Source organism: Motacilla alba, chromosome 1A (genome assembly GCF_015832195.1).
Source record: "Motacilla alba alba isolate MOTALB_02 chromosome 1A, Motacilla_alba_V1.0_pri, whole genome shotgun sequence".
NCBI classification, from domain to species: Eukaryota; Metazoa; Chordata; class Aves; order Passeriformes; family Motacillidae; genus Motacilla; species Motacilla alba.
In genome coordinates this window covers 65,715,693-65,728,485 of record NC_052031.1, presented here as the reverse complement: position 1 = coordinate 65,728,485, position 12,793 = coordinate 65,715,693, and the positions used below count along the sequence as shown (strand labels likewise).

Genomic DNA, 12,793 nt, shown 5'->3' with positions numbered 1-12,793 from the left:
CAAAGATTATGATATGAGAGATTAAAATAATCCTCAACAAAACCTACATCTGCCGTATGCTATTTCTGCCAGATTAATTAAAAGAATAATCTTACTTAAAAAAAAAAAAAAAGAAAATTCACATTTTGAGAATCAGTCAGCATAACATATTATTAGATACTTTTAGAATTATGAACCATAAGATACTAAGCAAGCGTTGGACACTGCAGCAGAAAACATGTGCTGATACAATGGAAGAGCCAAAAGAGAGGAAAAGAAAAGAAAAATAATTTTTGCTTTAAATGCTGGAAAGCAGGTCTCTGCTTCTCATCCACAGCATAATAACACACACAATACACCAATTTTGAAACAGCGCCTTTTCAATAGCAACATGACTTTCATTTTCACTGCAGGATGCCACAGGCAGTCCAGAGTTTGAAATATGTATGCTGGTCACATGCAAACATGCCACAATGTGCTGGAAATCTGCCACTTGTTTATGATTTCCCATCTTGTATGAGGCACGATCTCAACTATTTAAAGCAGAGTTAATGTTTTTTTTCCATATGTATCAAAATAACTCTGGCCTTCCCATTTATTAGTGCATGTAAGCCATCTCCCCATCCCCTCCTTTCGAGCTAGGTCTGTGTTGTAAAGCTTTGCAAGTAAGAAGGTAGCTGTCCAACAGTCTTAGCCTCAAATTTGATTACTCAAATGCTACTTCTGCTATCACAAACCATAAATCATTCTGTTTAGTGAATAAAGCAATGGAAAGAGCAAAGGGAGAAACTGTTTGCAGGTGGCTGTTGTGTTGTGACCCACACACTGAGCCATGGGGCACAGGTATGTGCACACACAGGCTCCAGCCAGGCCCCACGTACACACAGCACTGCCTCTGGTGCACGGCTTTGTCTCCTTCATTGTCACTCTGCTGCAGTTTACATCATGTCTTCAAACCCTTACTGATCTGATGTCAACATTACTTCACACATGCATCTCAAATAAGAACACGGTCATGCTCTACAAGGGAGGAATGCTCTGCTCCTGGCGGCTGTCTGCCCTAGCAGTGATTTAAAACAGACACACACCTTTCAGCAAACCTTCATGTTTTCCTAGTAAAATATGAGATCTGTTTAAAAAGGACCTAAAATTCACTATCCATCACATTTATATTTTAACACCTACACACTCTAGTTAGAACCCTCAGTCCATTAATCTTTCCAGAATGATGCTCTGACAAAGCAGTGTGGTTGTGAAAAGCTGCAACTGTTTACAGAGCAATATCAGGTTTTTTCCTTAGTGGCCCCGTGGCTACGAGAAAACATTTTGTACAACCCTGAGAGTTTATTTAGCTTGCAGAACACAGGGAATCCACTTTCAAACCAAAATTATGTCTTTGGCAATTAGTAATATAACATTCCACACTAATCTAATGCCATGTGTGCAAACCAGCTAAACAGACTTCTCCAGCAATGAGAGCCATGGCCTCTCTTCATTTACCCAACAGTCACAATAAAATTCTCTTAAACAACAGAATAATTAATATTCAGAGAGTGACAACACACAAACTCACTGTAAACATAGTCACCAGCTATGGCACTTCAGTACATTGTCTAAGGATTTCGCTTCGAACCTACGAATTCCCATGTATTTCTCCTGTATTTCCAAATTGCTACTTATATACATGGCTGAACCTGCCAAATCTGAACCTTAAGTGATGAGCCAACCATCCTCATAACTTCACACACCGAAACAAAGAAATGAGCCGGGCTTCAGCCAAGCACATGTGCACACACAAGCACCCAGAGGAGTTTGGTCAGTGCTTATGGAGGCAGAAGGCTTCGTAGTCTGTATTTTATCCCTGAAATCCCATTAAAAAATGCTTCCTTTTGCATAAATGCCTTTGGGCACCGGTGCCCAAAGAGAAGACATTGAAACAGGTTCTCATACAAAGAAAAATGAAGACTGTCGCATGGGAAGATTTTATGCGCTGTTTCCAAAAACGCTGTACTTCATGTAAAGGTATTCAAGACGTGCAACCGAGGAGGAGGAGGAGGAGGAAGAAGAGAGGGAAGAGGAGTAAAAGGAGGAAGAGGAGGTTCTAAAGAAGGCTGGGGTAGTTCCTCCTGCCAATTGCTCGGTAAATGACCTGTCAGTTTGATGCAAACGCTCTCCCTGCGACGGCCCAGCGTGGGCGGGGGCAGGGGTGGGGAGAAAGGAGGGGAGGGGGAAGAAATTTCTCGACAGAGATATTTTTAATGACCCCCAGGGAGAGGTCACCGTGGCGCAGGCTGACGTGAGGTACCCGGGGGCAGGCAGCCTTCCTCCTCCTCCTCCTCCTCCCCCTCCTCCCTTCTTCCTCCCCGGTACGCTCCTCCCGTCCCCCTGCCCTTTGCCAAAGGAAGCCCCCAAAAGCACGATTAATAAACAAGGAGGTAGCAACTGTTCGACTAGGTTCAACTCGAGTGTTGGTTTTTGTAGGAAGAATTAAAGAATTAAAAAATTAGCAGAAGACAACCTGGGACTCAATGGAAACAGCCTTTCCAGGGCCAGACTGCCAGCCAAAGGAAGATGAGTGTTGAACACGGGCAGGAAGGTTTATGTGTACTGAAGTACAAGCTCAGCATTAGTTGGTCGGGTTGTTTTTTTTTTACGGCTTCTTTTGTCTGTTGGTTTCATCTCCTTTCTTTTTCTTTTTCTATTTTTCTTTTTCTTTTTCTCTTTCTTTTTCTTTTTCTTGACAACTTCCTGCCTGCCTGCCATTGGAAGTAAGAATGTATTTCTTTGTCTCTGTCAGATCTTAGTTAATTAGCCATCACTGCAGCGGGCTCAAGGATTTAAATTCAAAGTGAAACTCATTCTAATCAAAACTGCAGCAAACTGGGGGTTTTGTTTGACTTTAACCTGAGAGTCAGTTATTGTATCACTGATGTACATACTGCATTACCAGCTGAGTGCTTTCAGCATCCCTCTATCAGTGTGAAATATTTAATCGGCACAAGGATCCAATCAGCGCAGCAGAGGGGAAGCTAGCGTGTGCATTAATTTACTTCAACTGAAAAGCAGTAAAGCAGGTCAGAAACATATAACCTCCTCCCTTTCCCCCTCCTCCTTCCCCTCCCAAACAAATACACAGCACATCACAAGAGTTTTGTCGGGGGGGAGGGATTGAGAACCACCCTTTATGAATCCAGATAGGACAGTCAGACAATAAATTAGTCACTCCTGCCAAAGAGTGACAAACACTGCCTGAAACAGAAGAGGGGAACAATGCACAACACCACCACCACCCCCAGACATGCCCCCCAAAATCCCTTCTCCAATTAATTTCATTGTGTAATTGTTTGTTTTTTAATCTTTGACTCCTTTAAAGCTGAATGATTACCCCTTCTGTGTATGACATTAATCAGAAGGAAAGCACATGCCAGGAAACATTGAAACAGTCTTTCTATTAAGGTGCAAAACAGCTTTTGATTTTTTAACCTGCCACATCCTCCAGGAAAGGCTTCTATTTATATTATTGGTATTAAAAATCTGGTTTAGAAGCATTCACAAGCTCTTCTGCACATCAGCAATTTTATACACAGCAGCGCACAACAGCTAAACTTTTCCCACTTCCAATTCTACCCTTGTATTTTTCTTCAAAGACAGCCGAGTTCCTTGTCTCCTTGGTACCCTAATGAGAAAACCAACATGCCATTTTCTTTCACAAGGGATCATACACAACCTGAATGTTACATGAACAAATTTGTTCAATCCTCCAAGCAAAACCACCGTGCAGAAATGTGACGACAGACGATGATTAAAGTTGCATCAAAAGCACCCCAGCCCAGCTTGTCAGTGTGAGTGACCAAGCTCTCATTGTGGCTGCTCTCCAGGACAGGGCAGCAATAAAGAACTAATTAACAGATTTATGTAAAGAGAGAATTTTCCGAGCTGGTAAATTCTCCAACAATGGTAACTGTGGGCTTGGAAATACATATATGCAGTCAAGTGCAATTAGCCTTTAATTTCTGAACCCATTAAACATCTTGCTGACTGCAAAAACCAATGCATTTTAAATGGTATTGCTAACTGGCAATCCACTCATCAAAGCTTGGAATTAGCTGCTTAGTGACGTGTAAACAGCACTTTTTAACTAACACAGAGTAGGGAGGAAGAGGATGCTGTTAGATGAGGAAAGTCAGACTGATATCATGGAACATTCTGGTAGTGCCTGTGCATCTTGAAGGCGAGGAGGAGGGGGAACAAGGGTTGGGTTTTTTTTTTTAATAACCTCACAAATAATCCCTCATCCTTTCTCTCTCTCAAACCATGCCAATGATCAAGGAAATGAGAACAAGGCGCTTGATTCACAGCTGACTCTTTCTTCTTGTTACATCAGATCAAGAAGGAGCAGTGTAACAGGGAGGGGGGAGCTGATTTCTGCCTAGGAAACAAATCTACAAGCTGGCATTTTGTCTCCTACTCCTATTAATTAGACCAGTTTTCTGTCAGAAACAGAGCTTTAAAAACTTGCAAAGGACTTACATGTGTGCCCACTCAAACACATGCTGCATATATGCATCCAGAATATTAAATATTATGTGTGTGGGATAAACTCCTCCCAAAAAAATCTTCAAGGAAAGAGTAGTTGGCTTTCCATTTTGTTTGACAGCTGGATCTCTATTTTTTTCCTTAATCTCAAGTTAAAAATGTACAATAAGCTGCTAATAGTAAGACACAGCCTGTGCTGAGGCCCCCAGTGCTGACAGCCTTTAGATAGGGGCACTGCGTTCTGCAGCAGGTCTGCAAGGCTCTGACATGCTTCTTTTAAACCCAAATTTACCACAGAGGAAAACTTCAGCTTGATCTCACTACTAATAAAGCAGAAAGCACACAGGCATCCTCTTGGCAGGTCAGAGGAGGGCTCTCTGCTATGTTCTCCCATAGCCCCAAAGCCAGAGTCTTACTTTCCATTAGCAGCTCAAAATTTAAACTTATGCTGTTGCCAGCTTCAGTTTCTCATGATTTGCCTCATCCCATGCATTCAAGAGGATTGCATTCATATGGCTCCTTTGTTGGTGAAAAACTGAACCAACTCTCTACAAACAAACACACAAAAACAGGGTGTAAACCATATAAACACTTATGTACTTCTAATTTAAGTTTTAAGAAAACAAAGGCAGAGTGATTAAAGGCCAGGAACATGCAGCCAGCATATGGAGACTAAGTGCTCTAGAAGAAGCTGAATGTTTCCATTGTGTGCAACTCATCCATTATAGCTATAAGATGCAGGGCAGACATTTGCATTTCTAGAGTGGCATCTTGTCATTTTTAGATAAATCATGGGATCCAGACCCTTTCTAAATGGCATCAAGCTCACATTTCTTGATAATTTGCCCCCCTTTGTTTCAGTACTCTACCTCTTTTCTTCTCCTCTCCATGAATGTCATTAAAGTTTGTATTCTATGTGTCTAGAACTCAGGGGCTTCCTATTTTTGTTAAAAAAGGCACTGCTTCCTATGACCAAGCACTGCAAAAAGAGATGCAACTGCATGCAATCAGAAAAACTAACAATAAATTAGAATAATTTATTGTATTGAGTTCCAAAGCTGCTGCCTCCCAATTCACAATTCCCTGCGCCCCATTCCTCCCACCAGTTCCCATCCAATCCCCACCCTAACCTGATAATTATTTCTTTGATTTCTCTCTCCTTCACCCTGGCTTAAAATCAAATTTGGAAATGCACATCTTCTTTGGAGTGGTGGGAAGAACCAGCAGTACAATAAACCAAGCCAAATCCTTTTTTCCCTCCTTTTTTTTCCTAGAGAACACAAAATCCTCCTGAAATGAACAAATGTAACTGTGAACAGATACAGACTTCCCAGGGGACCAAACCATCAGTTCCTCAGTATACACAGAAAGAAGATAGAAGTTAAATGGTTGCATTTTCCCCAAGGGAAGGCAGATCTTCAGTGGTGAAATATTCCCATCAGAAATTCTGGATAAGTTGCAAAGAAAAGGAAAAAAAAAAAGCCCAGCTGAGTGCTTCCATCCAGGCACCTCCTCATTCCAAACGCAGGCTCGTGTGTCCACGTGGACTGCCAACAGACACAAGGGCAGAAGCAGCCAGAGGAACAGTCACCCCACGCTCCTGCTCCTGAGCCCAGGGGGATCCCACCCTTTTTGGCAAGGAAATGTCAGTATCTGAAGGAAGCTGATTTTATCATGGAACCTGAAGAGGGCACTTTGTTCAGAGGACAAAGATGAAGGCAGCTCTACGAACAGGTTTGTTGCAAAAGCCATCTGCTGTTAGCACACTTTACTAATGCAAAACCCTATGGTTTGGTAGACAAAGAGCAGGGTCCTTCTACCCCAGCCCCTGAGTCTGCTTCTGGCTAAGCACACCAGGACTGAGCTGGAAACAGAGCTGCTTTCAAGATCCAGATAAATCCCCTTGCCTCAGTTTCCCAACTTGATAACATGTTTTCCTTGTTGAGGTATTGTGAAAATGAGCTTGTTAGCATCCATTAAATACTGCTTATTTATATTTTAAGGACAAGTTAAATCATATGATTTTATCTTAACCCCACAGGATTATGACTGTCAAATCCAAGGTAGTGAACTATTGCCCTGTTTATCTGAAATATTTTCTCATGCCCTCCAAAGGAAACCTGGTGGAGATGAAGATGAGATTTCACAAGTCCAAGCATTTTCCTGCATGTGTGCGGGCTTGGCCATGAAAAGAACTATGCAGATGGGAGAAACCTAATTTCATGTATTTTCCTTTCCACATGTTATATAAAAAGCAATCTACAGACCAAAACATGTAGTAAAGCCCATGACCAGAGATGGGAAACACACAACAGGTAACTGCACCTCTAAAAAGAAGTGCTGCAGGTCTGAAGAAGAAAAGTGTTCCAAGAAGTTAGAAGGGATGGCAGAAGAGACATACAGAGACAAATTTCTCTCAACAGCACTCTTGCCATTCTGCTGTCAATGGAGTGAAAATAGTTGAAGTAGCAAACCTCTGAAAGATTCTCCTCCTGCATCATAAAATAACTGCTTATTACAAATTATAGAATGACAATCATGAATAGTTGTGTGGGTGTTTGCAGAAATAAAGAATGCAGAAGGATGAGTTGACAACGGACTTCCATCTCAAGATTTCCTACTTTCTCATACAATATATAGAGGATGATAATCTCAGTGATTCTCTCTGTTTCCTTCCAGGATGCATCTGTACATCATTCAAAGAAATCCCTATGACCCAATGAAACTCCTCCTGAGGTAGGAACTCTGAGTATACATGTGGAAGGAAGCTGCAGGAGCTGAAACTGAAGTCACAGAAACACTCAGATGAGGTATCAAGTACAAGCTGGAACATCCACATCACAAGCACAAAACTTTAGTTATTGAGAGAGCACCTTCACTCCTCATTTAATTTTTCCCTCAGTTGCACCACTTCATTTGCCATGTAGAGTACCAAAAAACATAACTGTGAGTGATCACATTGCTCTCTTTGTCCAGCCTGAGGGCTGACTGTGCAGGCAGGCTGGCTGCCACAGCACTCAGGCAGCAACAGCACTGCTGGGGTTTTCTGCCTTTCAAGCAAGGCGTGTTCAAAGAGGTAGGTTATCAAATAATGTCTTACCAAAAATATAAGGTAATGTCCAAAACCTGGCAGGATGAATACAGCCTGATCAAATATCACCTCCTACAGAAGAGGGAGAAACTGAAAATTGGGAACTCCAAGCCCTCTGTCTTTGCTCAGACCACTTTTCAATACATTACTTCTTTTTTTTTACTGAGGGCATATAATGGCCTAGTTCCTCTAGGGACATGGGTGGTTTAGAAAGATTTAAAAAAACTAACTTCCCCTCCCTAGTCCTTTCCCCCATGACAAAGAATGCTGTGTGAGTACGCACGTGAAAAATCAAAAGCCAACTTAGACAGTTTGAGAATCCCAAGGAATACCACTTGACTAGATATAGATAACTGATCAGTGGAGGATAATTGATAAGAGGAGAATACAGCATGTAATTGATAAGGACAATAAGATAATAATAATTGATAATAACAATTGGTAATCATAAGATAATAATTGATAAGAGATAATTGATAAGAGGAGGATCACAGAATGTAATATTTTTCTGCTGATGAGACTTCCAAGAATGCATGAAAAAACTATTTAGAATGACTGAACTGTACAAATACATTAGCAGATGTAGAAAATACTGTGTAAATTTAAGAAGCAAGGGAATTATATGTTTTCACACTAACTTAATGGAAATGCAAATGATAAGACAATGCTTAAAGGGAAAGAAAGGTATACAGCAGTGTTGGGAAAGAATATTAAAGAGATAAAAGAGCTGCTAATGAAGGACTGTGTAGATCCTTGAAAGTAAGACAGTACACAGCCATTATTGTAGAGGCCGAAGAGAGAGTAACAAGGAATAAATAACACAGATTGTGCCAAGACAGCAAATAAAATGGAATGTAGAAGAGAAAATGAGATAGAACAGACTGGGCTCATTTCAAAACAACAACAGGAGAGGAGCACAAGGGCTAAGGAGAAGGCAATGGCACACTACATTTCCATTGTCCTCACCCATCATGATGGAGATGCTTATTGAAAGCATCTATGAAATGGAAATTATCTGCAAAATTTAGTTCCTAGTCTTCAGTTGTGTCTGAGCTAATTTCTAAACTACTCCCATGAACAGTAATAGGAGAAAGAAAGACATTTGCATGTTGAGTTTTTTGCTATTGTAGTGGTAAGCACTTGGATACTTTAGCCATGAGAACTCCACAGGGAGCTGCAGAGTGGCACTGATCTGTGTGTATACTCAGAAAGGATTCAGGGACACAAAAAAGGGTGAGAAGTGATTGAGAGAAGCTTCAGCAAACTTTTCCCTGAACTTTTTTACATTTCAGAATCAGAAGAAACATTTCCATTGAGTGCAAAACATCACAAGCTTAAATACCAACCTCCATCAATCAACCAGATCCTTTTTGCCCGGAACATTTATCCCAGACAACAACTTTTCTTCTTATAGAAGTAATTTTGCAAAGATGCTGAGTACAAAAAATGACAAAGTGGTCAGAAAGAACTGATGCTCTAGCTTTCCAGTTCTGTAGTGCACCCAATTTTTTTTACATTCCCATCTGAGTTAACCTTTTCTTCTGCAAGAGCGGAACACCCTTCAGAGCACAAGGCAAGGATTAAGTGACAGGTTTGTGCAGCAGCCCCCAGTGATTTGAGTTCAAATACAGGACAAGTTATAAGTAGGAATGAAAAAGAAAGTCCTTGTTCAAGTTCCAAAATCATCTGTTGTGTAACTCCCAATTTGGAACAAGATTAGGCTGCAATTGTGTGAACTGTAATGACACAATTTAGAAAAAGAATGGGACAAATAAGAGGCAATACCAAGTTTGCTCATTCCAGTGGATTCCAGCTGAGCAGGACGTGTTAACAACACTCAGTGTGGGAACAGTAGCTCTCTACACACCTTCTCTGTAGCTACTGTGCCTACAGCCAGCCCCATGGCATTTCACTCCTGCATTTCCCTGCTATTATTTTTTTTTCATAAAGGATCGAAGCCTTTAAAAGTAATTGTGGAAAAACAAAGTTTAGTAATGATGGCCTCCTCCAGGAGGTGAGGGAAACAGGTCATGTTCTACAGAACATAGTATGCCAATATGAATTCCCAGTCCTTCCAAGAGAAACCATCTCCTAGTCCCTTAACCCTCCTCCTGTGATGCACTGAGTAACTTGACTGCCCAGCATTCAGATAGCTGTGCAATAATTAAATTTATTAATTAAAGCTAACCTGTCAAAGGAAACAAACCCCTAGCTTTTAATACAGATGGATTTCCCACTTGAGATCCCACCCTTGCTGCAAAAACAACTGGGTCTAAGTGGTAGAAGGAAGCCCTGGGGAGGAAGAGGGAAAGAGGAGGGGAAAATGCCATTATAGGAGAGTTCTGGCATGATGCTGGGGCAGCAATGGGCACAGGCTTGGCAACTGCACCACGAATTGTGAGGAAAGTGGGAAACAAAAGAAGGGATTAAAGAATAAAGGAAAGAACATGGGCAAGAGCCTGTGAGGACTGTGCACTTTGGCTGAAGGAAACAAGTGTAGAGCCTCTGTGCCTTTCACTGCTAGGCCAGAAGTTCAGTAACAGTATTTCCAGTAGTGATCAACACTCACTTTTTCCAGTTGTGTGTGGAGCAGCCTGTGTGGAAACATGTCCAATTCCAGCAGGCTGCTGCCAATGATGATATGCAGACTCAGCAAAGAGGCTAAAGGCTGCATGGACACAATGAATAAATTACCCTCTCAACCCTCAGAAGATTATAGGTCTCTGTCAAGTCATTTAGATCTAAAATCTGACCTGCCTTAAAGCATTTATAGCTTGTCAGGGAATATGTTCTGTATATTCAACAGTCATTGCAAGGAAAATAAATCCCTTTATTACAAAAATTATTGTATTTTTTATACTTGATAATTCTAATTAAAATTTCTTCCTACAAAAATCCTTCATCAAAAGAACTTATGCACTAAAAGTTCACATCTCAGCTAAACAGACACTAACATCCCCACACAGGCATATCCACCTAGCAGACACTACTACCAGTCTTTTGCTGACATGATGAATAAGAAATAAATCACAGAAATAGGAGTCATCAAAAAAGCAACTCAATGGAAATTATAAAAAAATAAATCAGTCAAATGCAGAAGGATAGATGAGGCAAGGGAAAAACAGGATATTGAGAGAAAGGCATTTGAAATTTCATGTTTCTTGACAGCATTCTTTCCAAAAACCAAAAGCAGGCTGGGCTGGAATGCAGTGCTGTGGTAAAGGCAGATGCATTCAGTTTTCTTTACTAAAAGTTTCAGGAAGAAGCAACTACAGCATCAGAGATGCTTTCTTAATGGGAAGGTGGACAAAACAGCAAGAGACAAAGACTGCTGAATTCAGCAGCAGCTGAGTCTATAAATGGGCGAAGCAATCTGTAAATGGAAACTTTTCCAAGCTGGACTGAAAGTAAAGCTCCTAAGTATTTTAGCACTGAACCTCCTGCTACTCATGTATCATCCATTAACATCCATCAATGCTACCGGCATCGTCCATTAACATCATTGCATTCTGGGGCTGATTAGCATTTCCACTCCACAACATGACAGAAGTTTATTAGTTGATTGGTTATCTGGGGATGGTGTGGATGAACAGAAGATATGTTGAAACAGGGCACAAATGTTCTCAGCTGAGAGATTTGATTTATTGGGTTTTGATGCGCTCTAAGACATGCGATCAATTTCCTAAGAGAGTTTGCTGGTTACCATATAGTCTGTGAGTATAACAGGACTTGCAGTGCCACAATGCATAAGCTGCAGAAAACAGGGCAAGTCCAGTCTGGAGTGACTGGAATACAGAGGGGGAGGAAACACAGGCTTTTGATGCTGACACGTGTGGCTACAGAGCAGGCAGTGCAGCCCTTAGGCTGTTCCAAGAGCAACTCCATGTCTGAGGAGAACAAAACTCAACCCACCTGTTTTAGACTGGCACATGTACATGTCCAGATGAGCCTTGCTGCTGCCATAAAGGGGAGTGATCAAATTTTGATAGTTCTAGCCCAGAAAATTAAACAGTGAAATGTTTAGTGATGCAAGTGCACTGTGTTTGTACAAATTTGCAGTCTCAGTGGGGAATTATCCCAGTTGGGTAAGAGTGGAGAGTGAGCTGCAGGAATTATATTCCTAAACCAAAAAATGGGCTCACCTTGCCTTAGCCCAGGCCTTTATGCCTTAGACCTTGAACATCTCCTGATGTTCAGACAGAACTCCTGAATATCTGCTGCTAACATTTCATTTGGCTTCAAACGTGTTAAGAATGTTAAGCCTGAATGACACAAGCAGGAAAATTTCTGTATTGATCTCAGGAACAGTCCATTTAAGTAGAGACATCACCCTCCAGTTGTTCAGGAACCAGACAGACACAGTCAGCTGGTCATAACTCGCCATGTGACAAAATATCCTGCCATCCCTAAACAGGATGTGCTGTCACCATGCACCTGCAGCAACCCTCTTCCCCCTGGAGACAGGCTGCTGACTCGCCAGCATCCCCCAAAGCAGGCACACATTGCCTCACCTTCCCCCTTGCCAAGACTGCCAGTGAGTTGCTCCTGCTTTTAAATTACAAACAGCTCCTAATATATGCTCTCCTTGGTACACTGGCAACATGCACAGTCTTTTTGGCACAGCCTTGCATAGAAATCCTCCTGCCTTGGAAAGTTCTGGCTTTCCTTGAGACACTGCAATGAAATGTAAGAGCAGCTTTGGCTAGGAAGGAGGCTGATACTGTCAAGATTGCTCATGCTGAGCAATGAAGCTTGGATTGTGACATTATCAACAAGGATGTTTACAACTATGCAGGAGACAAAGCAAAATGACCTGGACAAGCTTGTTGTCCTGGCAAGGAGCAAAAGTTGACTCACAGCAGTAGAAATCAGCCCTCCCATCATCGTTACTAAACTATAATTAGACATCTCCATTTTTTTAAATCACTTGTGATTCTTTTTAAGGGCTGCCAAAAGGAAGAAAAAATTCCTACAATTTCATACAGAAATACTTTTACATTGACTTTTAAACCATTTTCATGTTGAAGTAAAAAAGAAAGAAGTTGTCACAATGCCTGGCTTTTTTCAACTGGCCAATAACTGAAAGGACAGGAGCTGATAATATCACTAATTGATAGGACAGTACAGGGGAAAAAAGGTGATTTTTTGGGCAATTGCTCTACATTGTGTTATATTAAAATATCAAGA

At 41.3% G+C, this 12,793-nt stretch overlaps 1 protein-coding gene across 3 annotated transcripts in view; it reads right to left on the bottom strand.

Moving 5' to 3' along the window:
• PHF21B (PHD finger protein 21B) overlaps nucleotides 1-12,793 on the bottom strand; it is a 153,279-nt gene that overhangs the window by 63,726 nt on the left and 76,760 nt on the right. The window lies entirely within an intron of this gene.